Raw genomic sequence first — 13049 nt, 5'->3', positions numbered from 1 at the left:
CCAACTAATTACAACTCAATATTACAACTCATACTTATCTCTTTAACTGATGGATAAATTCCTCAATTAATGGAGCAATTGTTGCATGTCCACACATAGACTTCATGTTTGATTTTCCTTAACTAATTAACTTAATATGAATTAATTAATTATTTTACAAACAAGTGCTAACATCAAATTCGAATTTTACTTCACTATTTTAGTTCAGGGACTAACTAAAATAGGAATCTATCTTGAACTGCTAAAAATATAAATGTTATTTTTAGCACTTCCATTTTTCATTCCTTATTGCTCAGTCCAGCATTGGTACCTGAACTACTATTTATAGCAGTGATATTTTTATAAATTCTATTTTTAGCATTTCTTGTTGCCATTTTCAACACAAACAAGGTTGGTATAAAGACACCAGGGCCTAGTTAAACCATTGGGACATCGACGAGAATGTTGCATTGCAAAACATTATTATCATAAAAAATATTGTTAGTTCTAATTTCAAAGAAAAAATGTGGTGTGAGAAAGATTTAGTAGCTAAAATAAAATTAAGATACTATAAGGAGGTCATCAACCCCACCCTAGAAGAACAAAAGTATCTCTTTGTTTTAACTGTCTCAAAGAAGAAAATTAAGATAGCCAAGATTAGAACAAACTCTCATGAGCTCCATAGTAAAACGAGTCGTTGGGCAGTTCCTAAAACACCATGGATGGAAATGATATGCCATCTCTGTGAGAATATGAACATCGAGGATGAAAATCACTTCCTCTTAGAGTGCCCCGCATACAACCACATTAGATCTCAGTTTCATAATCTTTGTTGCAACACTGACCTTCCTAGCCTTTTATGATGTCAAAATTATAGCGAGCTCGGGCGGCTTCTCTCCAAGCTTTTTGAGCATAGGAATAAAATCTTAAATCAAACTAAATAATTTGCTTCTTTAGGTCTGATAAACCAAAGTTTGGTCTCAGTGGATGTTAATCATCATCATCATCATCATCATCATGAACAATCTTGTTCATGCATTCAAATTATGCTATTTTTGGTGTCAAATAATTATCTTCAAACAAAATTTTCTCAATTTTGATGAAGTTTAATATGTGGTGGTGCATTTGAATCTTATTGGACTATGTACATGGTTATGAATAGGAAATGAATAGGAATATTGAATTTATCTATAAAATAATGCATTAATTAGGGGTCATCTAACCTTAGACAAATTTAGAAAGAAGCTACAGTCAAGATGAGGAGATCATGAGTTTGGATATCTCGCCTTTGTGCTAAAAAAAATCAAATGTGCAACCCATTATGTGCATATTCTATGAACAATCTTCTTCATGCATTTTAATTGTATTACTCCACCTAGAGTCTCAAGCCCCAAATAGCATCTTTGTTCTATTCTTGATAGAGCCAATCACTCTCTATCTGGCCAAATAGGTAAATCTGAGTAAAAATCATGCATTAAACAAATTTAGAAAGAAGCTAATGTCAATATGAGGGGATCATGAGTCTCGATATCTCGTCTTTGTGCTAAAAAAAGCAAATGTGCAACCCATTATTTGCAGATTCTATGAACAATCTTGTTAATGCATTTTAATTGTATTAATGTATAGTCTCAAGCCCCAAATAGCGTCTTTGTTCTATTCTTGATAGATCCAATGGCTCCCTACCCGGCCAAGAAGGAAAATCTCAGTAAGAATCTTACACATAGGATGCCATATCACCAAGCTTAATAATTTTAAAGAGAAGTTCCAAAAACAAATGCAACAAAATTGCATAAGAACTTAGATGTTTGCTACACATTTTCTTCTTTATAAGAGTACCACCAATGTGCTTTCTCTTAAGTCTCAGGACCACCTACAAAGCATCAAGCAACTATTTACATATGCATAAAATAAATGTGGGAATATCTAGTTCAAATATTAAGAGCCAATACCCGTGCCACAAATGTGAAACAACATAAACATGATGAATAACTCCATTAGAAACATTCATGAGGATTCAGGGCTTGTGATGTGCACATTATATTTTGGCTACATGTTTTATGGCTAAAATTTATAACCATAGAAATCATTGGATGCAAACTATAACTAGTGGCTTTTACCTTTGTTTCATTTGAACTTCAAATCTAGAACTACATTAACATTAGAAGTTAATCTTGCACGATATCAAGAAGCACAGGAGTCCAAGAAAATTGTCTTGTATTCAAAAATAAAAATTCACTTACCAACTATGTATTATCACATAGCCAAAGCCTATATTAATCATTCATGTTATAAAAACAAATGAATTCTATTAGAGGTCTAACGCCCCCCTTTTCCATCTAAAAAAAAAATAACTTTAGAGACAAACCTTTAATCACTCTCATATGATCTTCAATGTTTCTGCATTTGACATGTTCTCTTTAGGGAATGTGTGACCATTTCAAAAGTAGACCTTCAATCACCCTCAATAAATATTAAACATAACCAAGTTTTTGTACTTAACTCTAGCATGCTATCTTTAAAAGACACACTTTTTGTAACGAAACTCCTTATCCTACCCAGGAAAATAGCCCCTATGCCCCATAAATTTAAAATTTTTGTCTTGATTACAGTTAAGATTTCACAGTCATTGCAAGTTCAATGAACGAAGGATCATAACCACTGTGAAATATCAAGGTAGCGAATCGTACACCCTGGGCGTAATATCACATGCACTCCTGACATTCAACCCTTACAACTACTTTAATGTCTTCATTCAATATTCCATGCAACATAAATAAAACATTTCCTTACATCTAATTCCGATAACATGGGTATGCATCTTACTTCAGGCATAATCAAAGCTACTATTGTCTTATCTATTATGCACATGCAAGAATACCTACACCATCCGTAACTGGTACTAGGATGAGGGCGTGTAGATCCAGTTGTCAAAAATTTTTAATTCAAATCAACCACTTACGTTTTGGAGGAACAACCATTGAATCCTTTGAGAACCCCCTCACCATTGTTGGAAATACTAGGGGGGGGGGGTGAATCAGTATTTCTTATTATTATTTATTTTTTAATTGTTCTAGTAATTGCCAAAAGCATATATAGATATGTATATGTATACACAGAACATAGAAATCAATAGCTGGAATTAATGCTTTTATTAAAACTCAAGACAGTGCAATGAAATAAATACAATATAAGTATATATCTGATTGTGAATTGTTTCTAAGCTCCAACTTGGACTTCAGTGAGGCTCCAACCTCCAAAGCACCAACTCTGTTTTGCAGTGGTTCTACACTTACGAGCGCCTACCCCCAATGACTTCAATCCTATTCAGTTCTGAGGCTCCAACCTCTTGGGCTCCAACCCAACCTTAGTATAAACTGGTATGTTGCTACACTCTATTCAGCTGAGGTTCTCTCACTCCTACTCTCCTGCCTCTGCTGCCTCTATAGCCTTCGCTGCTTTTGATACCTCTTCTACCTCTACTGCTTCTGCTACCTCACACTCTCGTTCTTCACCACAACAACAACACCAACAGTTCTCTATTTTTATTGTTTTATACATTCCCATGCCTCTATCCATTCGTTTCCGCTTACACCACCTCTTAGGCTTCCTCCTCAGTCGTTGCAGCTTCCTCTGCACTGTCCAGGTTCACTGAATTTCTTGGGATACGTTGATTCTTTAGACTAGTCCAAACGATCCACGAAGAACAAATCCTCCCGGTTTACTGTAACAGTGATCCTTTTGGCAATGATTGTGGCATACATAGAGTTCTTTCAATTAAACGGAGATGTTTTGTCTCGATCACAATCATAATTTCCATGATTCACCCCTTTTTCACTGACGTTTAACCTTTTGAAATATCAGAACAGCCATCATAAGCCTTTCGGCTTAAAACACCTTGTGCAAGCCAGACATTCCATTACACAGAGAATATGAGAAAAAAATAGTCAAACAGACTAAAAGGCAGAATTAAGAAAATATTACAATCGCACCTATTCCTGTATCGGGTCCACACTTAAATCACAATCAGTGATTCGAGACTCCCGGGGCTCCTTTATATATCAGATTCATGAATCTGCCGATGGCTGACGGCCGATCCACTGCTCAGATGGACTGGATGCGATATGGTATTAGACCATAGTTAATATGCCCGTCGGGTCCACAGCCTATTGCAGTGGGTGCTTCCAATGTGGCAAGGCTTTACGATTTGCGATATGCAACGGATGCGATCATAGATTAAGTCATCTTTGTAATGTGAGGCAGGTCCACGTGGATATGCATCGCAATCAGGAGTTTCCCCTGGTGGAGGTTCGATGCGATCTCACTATCGCGATCACAATGGACCGCTTGACATATTGTAGCTCCCACTTCTGAAGTGCCAATGTGATACTCGCTATCGGTGATCAAAAGTCACACAGGTTCAAGGCTCGACGTTAACATAGACCCCTCATAGCGATGTGATGTGTCGGACCCGATACAACTCAACACTCCCATGTATAGAGTTTCAAGTCTGTAATTTGCCTCCAATAGAGTATTTGCCCTAGAGCCAAGTCTTTTGCCTCTGATAGTGTTAAGCCTATGTATATGGGCTTTCTGTCCGCCGATAGTGTTAAATCATGCATACATGGGTTTTATGGGCCCGATAGTCTATATATATATATATATATATATATATATATATATATATATAGATATATATATATATATATATAAGGTTCTATGCCTCCGATAGTGTAAAAACACATATGTATGATATATGCTCCTCCACCTGTATCTTCATGCATATAATTCTTTTGTGGCCCAATAGCTCCTGATAATATAAATGCACCCATTGCTCCTCTGATGGCTCTATCTGCTTCCTTATAGCTCTGCTTGTTCCTTTGTTTCTAAGATGGCTGCCTGCATCCTCTTTTTTTCTCCTCTTGGCTCCTTTTGCTCCTTGAATATTGCCATATTGACATCAATGACAATCTGTGTCCAACAATCTCCCCCTTTGTTATTGATGGCAATATTCTTCTACTCTCCCCCTTTGACATCAATGGGAAAGGAATGCATATGGACTGCCCCTGTCAAACTACTCCCCCTGTCCTCCTACATCTTTATGAATGAACTTGAGTGTTGATAAAGAAATAACCCCCATCTTTTGACGCAGATGTTCGAATGCTTCTCGAGGAAGAGGTTTTGTGAAAATATCAGCTATCTGCTCCTTAGTACTAATATATTCCAGGACGATGTTTTGTTCAGCTACTTGCTCACAGAGGAAATGATACTTGATTGGTATGTGTTTGGTTCTTGAGTGCATCACTGGAGTTTTTTTGAGACTGATAGCACTTGTGTTGTCACAATAGACGGTAATCGGTTGATCTGTACATATGTCGACATCTTTTAGAGCTTCCTTCATCCATAGTATCTGAGTACAACAGTCTGCTACAACAATATACTCGGCTTCAGCAATGGATAATGATATGGATGATTGTTTTTTGCTGAGCCAGGATACTAAACAATCTCCTAGGAAGAACGCATTTCCACTAGTACTTTTTTGATCATCTATACTTCCAGCCCAATCAGCATCAGTGTATGTAGTGACAGTGAGTGTTGAGCTCTTTGGGTAACAAAGACTGAAACAAAAAGTTCCTTTCAGGTATATGAGAATTCTTTTTACAACTAATAAGTGGGATTGTTTGGGAGTAGATTGAAATCTTCCCACCATTCCTACTTCCTGCATTATGTCTGGTCTTGTAGCTGTTAAGTATAGAAGGGCTCCAATCATTGACCTGTAATGAGTTGCATCTACTAGAGGAGAGTCATCATCTTTGCTCAGTTTGCAGTTTGTGGTCATAGGTGTGCTCACGGTTGCACATTCCTCCATTCCATATTTTTTGAGCATGTCTTTTAGATATTTGGTTTGGGATATACACAATCCTGCTCTGGTTTGAGATACTTGAAGTCCAAAGAAGTGGAGAAACTCTCCTATCATTGACATCTCAAACTCTTTTGACATGATTTTAGAAAATTCATGGCTGATTTCATCATTATTACTAGCAAAAATCAGATCATTGACATAAACAAGAGCAACTAGTAACTTACTTTCATTTGTCTTTATGTATAGATTACTTCCAGCCACTCCCTTTTTGAAGCCTTATTCTTGTAGGTAGTGATTCAATCTTTCATACCAAGCTCTAGGAGCTTGTTTCAACCCATATAAAGCCTTTTTCAACTTACAGACTAAGTCCTTTCCTACTGTTAGATCAAAACCTTCTGGCTGCTACATGTAGACTTCCTCCTTGAGTTCCCCATTTAGAAATGCTAATTTCACATCCATTTGATAGATTTTGAATCCTTTTGAGCAAGCAAATTCCAAGAACATCCTGATAGGTTCCATACGGGCCACTGGTGCAAATGTCTCTTCAAAGTCAATTCCTTCAATTTTTGAATAGCCTTTGTAGACAAGTCTTGCCTTGTTTCTGATAATCTATCCTTCCTCATTCATTTTATTTTTTAACACCCATTTGGTTCCTATTATGTTTTTTTCCTTTGGACGAGGTACTAGCTCCCATGTCTTGTTCTTCTCAATTTGGGACATTTCTTCTTCCATGGCTTTTACCCAATGAGGATCCTTACTTGCTTCTGCAAAAGTTTCTGGTTCTATCATAGATAGGAGGGCAATGAATTTTCTCTTGGGTGTGATTGTTATCCTTCTTCAGGTCTACACACCTTCATCTCTATCGCCAATGATCTGCTCTTCTGGATGATGTCTTTGGACATACTTCATCTTTGAAGGGGTATTAGGTGGTTCTCTTTCCTCTTCTTCTTCTTCTTCTTCCTCATCTATTTCTTCTTCTTTAGGTTCTTCTTCTTCAATGAGAAAGTCATATTCATGTTCTTCAATTTCCTTTTCTGGAAGATCTTCATCAACCTTACATCAATGCTTTCCACTATTTTCTTCAGTTGATAATTGTAGCACTTGTAAGCCTTGTTCTATGTAGAGTATCTAAGAAATATCCCTTCATCAATCCAAGAATCAAACTTTCCGGGTGAGCCATCATTTATTTTTATGAAGCACTTTCTTCCAAAGATCTTGAAGTACTTCACCGAAGCAGATCTTCCTTCCCATAGCTCATGAGTGTTTTCACAATTTGGTCTTAATTGAGTTTGATTCAATGTATAGACAGTTGTCCCTACTGCTTCTCTCCAGAATCTAGGATGTAATTCTGCTATTAATATCATTGTTCTTGCCATTTCTTGGACTGTTCAATTTCTTCTTTCAACTAACTGATTTTGCTGAGGTGTTCTGGCAACAGAGAATTCCATTTTAATTCCATGAATATTACGGAATTCACTAAATTCGTTTGATGTGAATTCTCCCCCTCGGTCTATTCTGAGGCACTTAATTTTTCAATCTTCATTTTCTACAAAGGTTTTTAGATTCTTAAAACACTCAAAATTTTCAGATTTAAACTTTATAAAATATATCCCCGTCATTCTAGTTTAATCATCAACAAATAACTCAAAGTACCTTTCTCCTTGGAGTCCCTGATTTATAGTTGGCCCACACACATCAGCATGGATGATCTCCAAGGGCTTCAATATAGAGAGCTCCTTTATCTTCTAGCTAGTTTTGGTCTACTTTCAATGTTGACATGGACCACATACTCCTTGATTTGGTTTGAACAACCTTGGGATGTCTCGTACAACTTTGATCTTGTTGATATTGATCAGATTTTCGAAGCAAGTATGTCCAAGTCGCTTGTGCCACAACCAACTCTCATTTGTCTGACTCAAGTACCATTTATTTTCTTGAATCTTGTTCAGAATGTAAATGTTGTCTGATGTTCTCACCCCTTTTTCCACAAGTTCCCCTGAGGCAGAGTTCCTTATTTCACAGTCTTTGGTGCTAAAAATAGCCTTATGTCCCTGATCACAGATTTGGCTAACACTCAGGAGGTTGTGTTTGAGTCTGTCAACTAGCAGAGCATCTTGAGCTTTTCCTTTTCCATTGATTAGAGTAATTGTTCCTTTTCTTGCAATTCTGCCAGATCCACTTCCAAAGGACACATTCCATTCCTTTTTTTTCAATGAGACAAACTTTATTCTGTCTCCTGTCATGTGTCTGGAGCACTCACTATCCACAAACTAATGCTTTCCATTATTTTGAGCATATAGAGCCAGGTAGAATTTAGCCATTCTATAGTTCTTGCTACTCGTCTTTCTTCCTTTAAGTGGGGAGTCTTGTTCATAGTATTGTAGCAGAAAGAGCAAATCAAATCTTTGGTCAAGGGATCAAATGAATTGAAGGTTTTGATTTGTCCCTACATTTTGGGGGCATATGAGTTGATTATTCGGTCATTTAGCTTTGTCTTTTCACTTCTGCGAGAGTGAGAATCCCTCCTGCTGTGTTGTTTGCTTTAACTTATAGATACTCGTACTTCATGAGCCATTTGCTATGTATCTCTCTGATTTTGTCTATTGAACATTTTGTTTCATGTATAAACACCATATCTGGTTTTTCTTCGTTTATTCTATTGCTGAGATTTATTTTTTTCCTTTTACTTCCTAGACCCCTATGTTCCAGGTTGTGAGCTTCATTATGAAAGGCTTGTAAATGAGTAACTAGTAAGATCTTTCAACTTTCCTAAGTTAATCATGAGTTTCCCACATTGTGCCAGCAGCTCATTCTATCTAAGCGTGGATATTTGGAAGATTACGACGACCCATCTGTTAGAACAAGTCCAGACATATTGTGTTTCTTGGGCAATGATTAAATGAAAATTTAGGGGACGCGCTATATTCTATTAATCATTGAATGAAATCTTGATAGTGAGTCATACACTCCAGCGGATAATTTTTAGTGGCATATTCTAGAAGAAGAGGGCTAGTTTAAGACGGCCCGGAACATTACAGCAATACAAGGTGAGGGAGTTAACAAGTTGGTAGTGATTTTTTCACATTTTAATTTTTATTTAATTGTAGATTTAAAAAATATTTTAAAATTTGATTAAAAAAATAAAATTAATTAATTTTACTTAATTATATAGAAAAACATTCATGAAATACTCAAATAAATATCAACGTCACGTTTTTTTCCTTATCCTCTCCCTTAGTAATTTTTTCCACACTCTCAGTGTGGATAAGCATTTCGTGATCGCTAGTTTAAGAAGACCCGGAACATCTGGAACAAACCCGGATGTCCAAGAGCGATTAGCGCGCCTTCTGATTCATCCCACGCCGCCCAACTAGGGGGGATCAACCTTCATAAGAATTTCGTGCAGTATACGCTACGCTAAGACCCCGCTATATATAGAGTGCCATTCGTGTTATACAACATCAAATAAGCTCAACCGCAATTCCATCGTTGTTTAGTACTTGTGTTTAATTACTTGGTGGTGGACGTTGCAATGGGGGCAAGAACATTAGCAGTTTTGATTTATGTTACAACAATACTAGCTTTGATATTTAACGTTTGTCTTCAAGGTAAGGTTGCAGTAATCCCTTGAATGCATTGCATCTTTTATGTACGTAAATCAGTTCAGATATGATAAAGAAATATTTGATATCATAAAGAAATATTTTTTTGCTTTTGTAACTGCAGGAGCTACGGGTGCGACGTTTGTGATCCAGAACTAGTGTTCATACACGGTATGGCCCGCAGGAATTCCCGTAGGTGGCGGTCAAGCGTTGGGGCAGGGTCAATCATGGAGTGTTGACGTGCCCGCAGGAACAAGCTCAGGTAGATTTTGGGGACGTACTGGATTCTCTTTTGATGCCTCTGGTAAAGGAAGCTGCAGCACTGGTGACTGCGGTGGCGTGCTCAGCTGTACGCTCTCGGGACAGTCTCCTACAACGCTGGTTGAATATACTCTGAATGGGGGCAACAATCAAGATTTCTATGACCTCTCTGTAATTGATGGTTTCAATGTCCCTCTCTCCCTAACTCCCTCCGACGGTAGCTGCAAAGCACTGACTTGCAAAATGGACCAGTGCCCAGATGCCTACCTATATCCCACTGATGACACCAAAACCCACGCTTGCGCTTCTGGTGCTAATTACAACATTATATTCTGCCCTTGATTAGAAGTTTATCATACTGAATTCTCTGGTCGTTACATAAAATACATCGTTATTAAACCGATTTCTATGTAGTACCATAGCTATAATAAGAGTATTACAATCATGTTGATTGTATTTTCATATTTATAATAAGAATACCATTGCGTGCATGGTTGCAAGAAGTTCTATCCTGTAAAAGCCAAAGGTGTTTTACTTCTACTTTGCAAATGAGTAATGCTATTTTGGAAAAATTAAGGGGTATATGCATCAATTTGGATATTTTTTAAGGGATCTTAAATGATTTAATAAATAATTAAAGATATTTTATAAATGTTAAAATAAATAATTATAGATAATTTTATAAATATTAAAGTAAGGAAATGACTACACATTTATTCGAAACCTAATTGTACTAAGATTAAATCAAACCTGTTTTAACGTAAACATTTATTCAAAACTCAAACATGCGAAGAGCTTGCGAAAGTTTCCAATCAATCGTATTTGTCATTCAGATTTTCATGTACGAACCAGGAAGAGGGAAGTCTGTGACCACTAGTTTCAAGACGGACCGGGAACACCTAGAAGATTACGAGTTGCGAAAATTGGGAAGTAATTTTAATGTGCCAAACGACGATCCCGTCTCTTCTAACCAGTCCACAAGACCTGTGTCGTATTGTATTCTTGGTTAATTATTAAATCAAAATTTAGGGGACCTGTGCTATATTGTATTTTTGGAGACCTGTGCCATATTTAATCATTAAACCCCGTCCCTTCTGTGCTGTATTGTATTCTTGGAGACCTTTGCCATATTGTAATCATTAAACGCCATATCTTCTGTGCTATATTGTATTCTTCGATACCTGTGCCATATTGTATTCTTGGTCAATCATTAAACAAAAAGTTTGGGGACCTGTGCTATATTGTATACTTGGTCAATCAATAAACTACATGTCTTCTAACCATTCTAGGAGAACTGTGCCATATTATATTGGGCGCTACATATTTCCCAGTTCACAGTTAGATTTAAACAAATATATTATTATTATAAAATATAATTGTTATGAATTTTTTTATAATTTTATATTATTTTAATAATATAATGATAATCTAATATTATTATGATCTATTCTTATTATTAATTAATATATATTAGGATTCTATATTGGGGAGAATTTGTTTGGGTCGGAGCTAGTCAAGCTCTGTGGTGCTCAGGATCTCATTATTTGCAATGGTCTAACGAAGTGGGTCAATTCTAGCGAGATGACCTCCATCCATGGGCTTGGTAGCAACGTGGTAGACTATGTTATTTCCGAGCTCCTGTTATCTAAAAAAATAATAAAGTTTGACATTTTAAACGGCCACGAGTCTGACTCTGATCATATGCCTTTGCTTATAACTCTCAATTTTGTCATGCATAGAGATCCCATAGAAAATAATCCTTATAGCCAAAAGAACTTAATATTTGATAGAAATAAAAAAGATCTCTTTCTAAATGAATTAAAAACTAATTTGCTTCCTTTATCCAGTATAGACAACATAGAAGACCTCTATCATAATTTTACTACAACCCTCTCATATTCTATTAACAAGTTCTCAATTGAAGTTTCAAATAGTAAAAGAAATAGAAAAACCAACCCATGGTATGACAAAGATTGTAAAAGTGCAAGGAGAGCAATTAAGGAAGCTGTTTATGAATCTCTTAAAATGGGCAAGATAAAAATATACAAAGCCTTAACTAAAAGGAAAAAGAGGCAGTACATTCGTCAAAGACAAGAGAATCTCTTACACCTCTTGAAGGTAGGTCCTAAGAAATTTTGGAGGCAGATTCTGACTAGGAAAACTAAAGATTATAATAAAATTTCTCTACCTGATTGGAATTCCTATCTTAAAAAGCTTTATGAATCTCCCAATGTTATGGATAACTTGAAACCCTGCTCACAACGAAAGAAGTTTTCTCTTTAGAAGGCATTGAGTTTGGGGTTAATCACCTACCTAATGGGAAAGCTAAGGACATTGAAGGTTACCAGGCAGAAATATTAAATATTGGAGGTCTTGTTCTCATCCCCCGCATCCACAAGCTTTTCAATCAAGCAGTCAAGCAAGGGTTCCCTAAACCATGGATTGAGAGCCTCATTATCCCCATTTTTAAAAGTGTGGATACAAATAACCCCTCTAATTATTGAACAATTATGATCAGCCCTCTCTTAGCCAAGTTATATGGTAGTATTTTGGAAAAGAAGTTGAGCATATGGCTTGAAAGTGAAGGTAAGCGAGCTAAAGGCCAAGCAGGTTTAAAAAGGAATCACTCAACAACAGACCACCTCGTTACGCTTAGGATCATTGTGGAGGAATGTCGTAATGATAAATCCAATCACTTTTGTTGCTTTGTGGACTTTAGAAAGGGTTTTGATATGGTTCCTAGAAACAACCTTTGAAATAGATTAGAAGAGCTAAAGGTTCCTTTCGAGTTGAGAGCTAGCGCTATAAGGTTATACAAGAATGTAATTTCCAAACTAAAGAGCAATGATGAGTGGTCGAAAGATATTAAGTGTAATATCGGAGTTAAAACAAGGTTGCCCCCTCTCCCCTAACCTATTTCGCATTTACATCAACAAGCTCGAAGGTTATTTAGAGGAAGCAGGTTGTGCTAGCATGATCTTAGCTGGGACGGTCATCATCCTTCTTCTCTATGCTAACGATATTGTTCTTCTCATAAGGTGCCCATCTGACCTTGATAAGCAACTTAGGCTTCTTAAGGATTTCTGCTCTACCATGGGTATGACTGTCAACATTGGCAAAACAAAAGTTATGATTATCAAATCCAAGAAGGACACTTACGCTAATTTTAAGTATGACAATAATAACTTGGAGGAAGTGTATTCTTACAAGTACCTAGGAATTGATATTCATCACAAGCTCAATTGGAACCATAGCATCGAGAAAAGGATTAACGGGGGGTGGAAAGCTTATTTTGGTCTTGAAAATAATTGTAAAATGGCAAATCTCGTAATGTGGGATAAAAAGAA

General features: G+C 36.6%; 1 pseudogene across 1 annotated transcript; it reads left to right on the top strand.

Annotated features, from left to right (window-relative positions):
* The first annotated feature begins 9319 nt into the window (after positions 1–9319).
* Positions 9320–10205, top strand: LOC149204188 (thaumatin-like protein; annotated as a pseudogene). The gene is made up of 2 exons (XR_016251748.1): positions 9320–9447; positions 9566–10205. The product of XR_016251748.1 is annotated as a thaumatin-like protein (transcript).
* Positions 10206–13049: the final 2844 nt, after the last annotated feature.

This window comes from Pinus tabuliformis, chromosome 1_2, assembly GCF_031772625.1.
Source record: "Pinus tabuliformis cultivar Carrire ecotype Pingquan chromosome 1_2, CPIR1, whole genome shotgun sequence".
Lineage (NCBI taxonomy): Eukaryota > Viridiplantae > Streptophyta > Pinopsida > Pinales > Pinaceae > Pinus > Pinus tabuliformis.
Note: the sequence above shows the minus strand (reverse complement) of the source record. Positions and strands in the feature narration are given on the sequence as shown.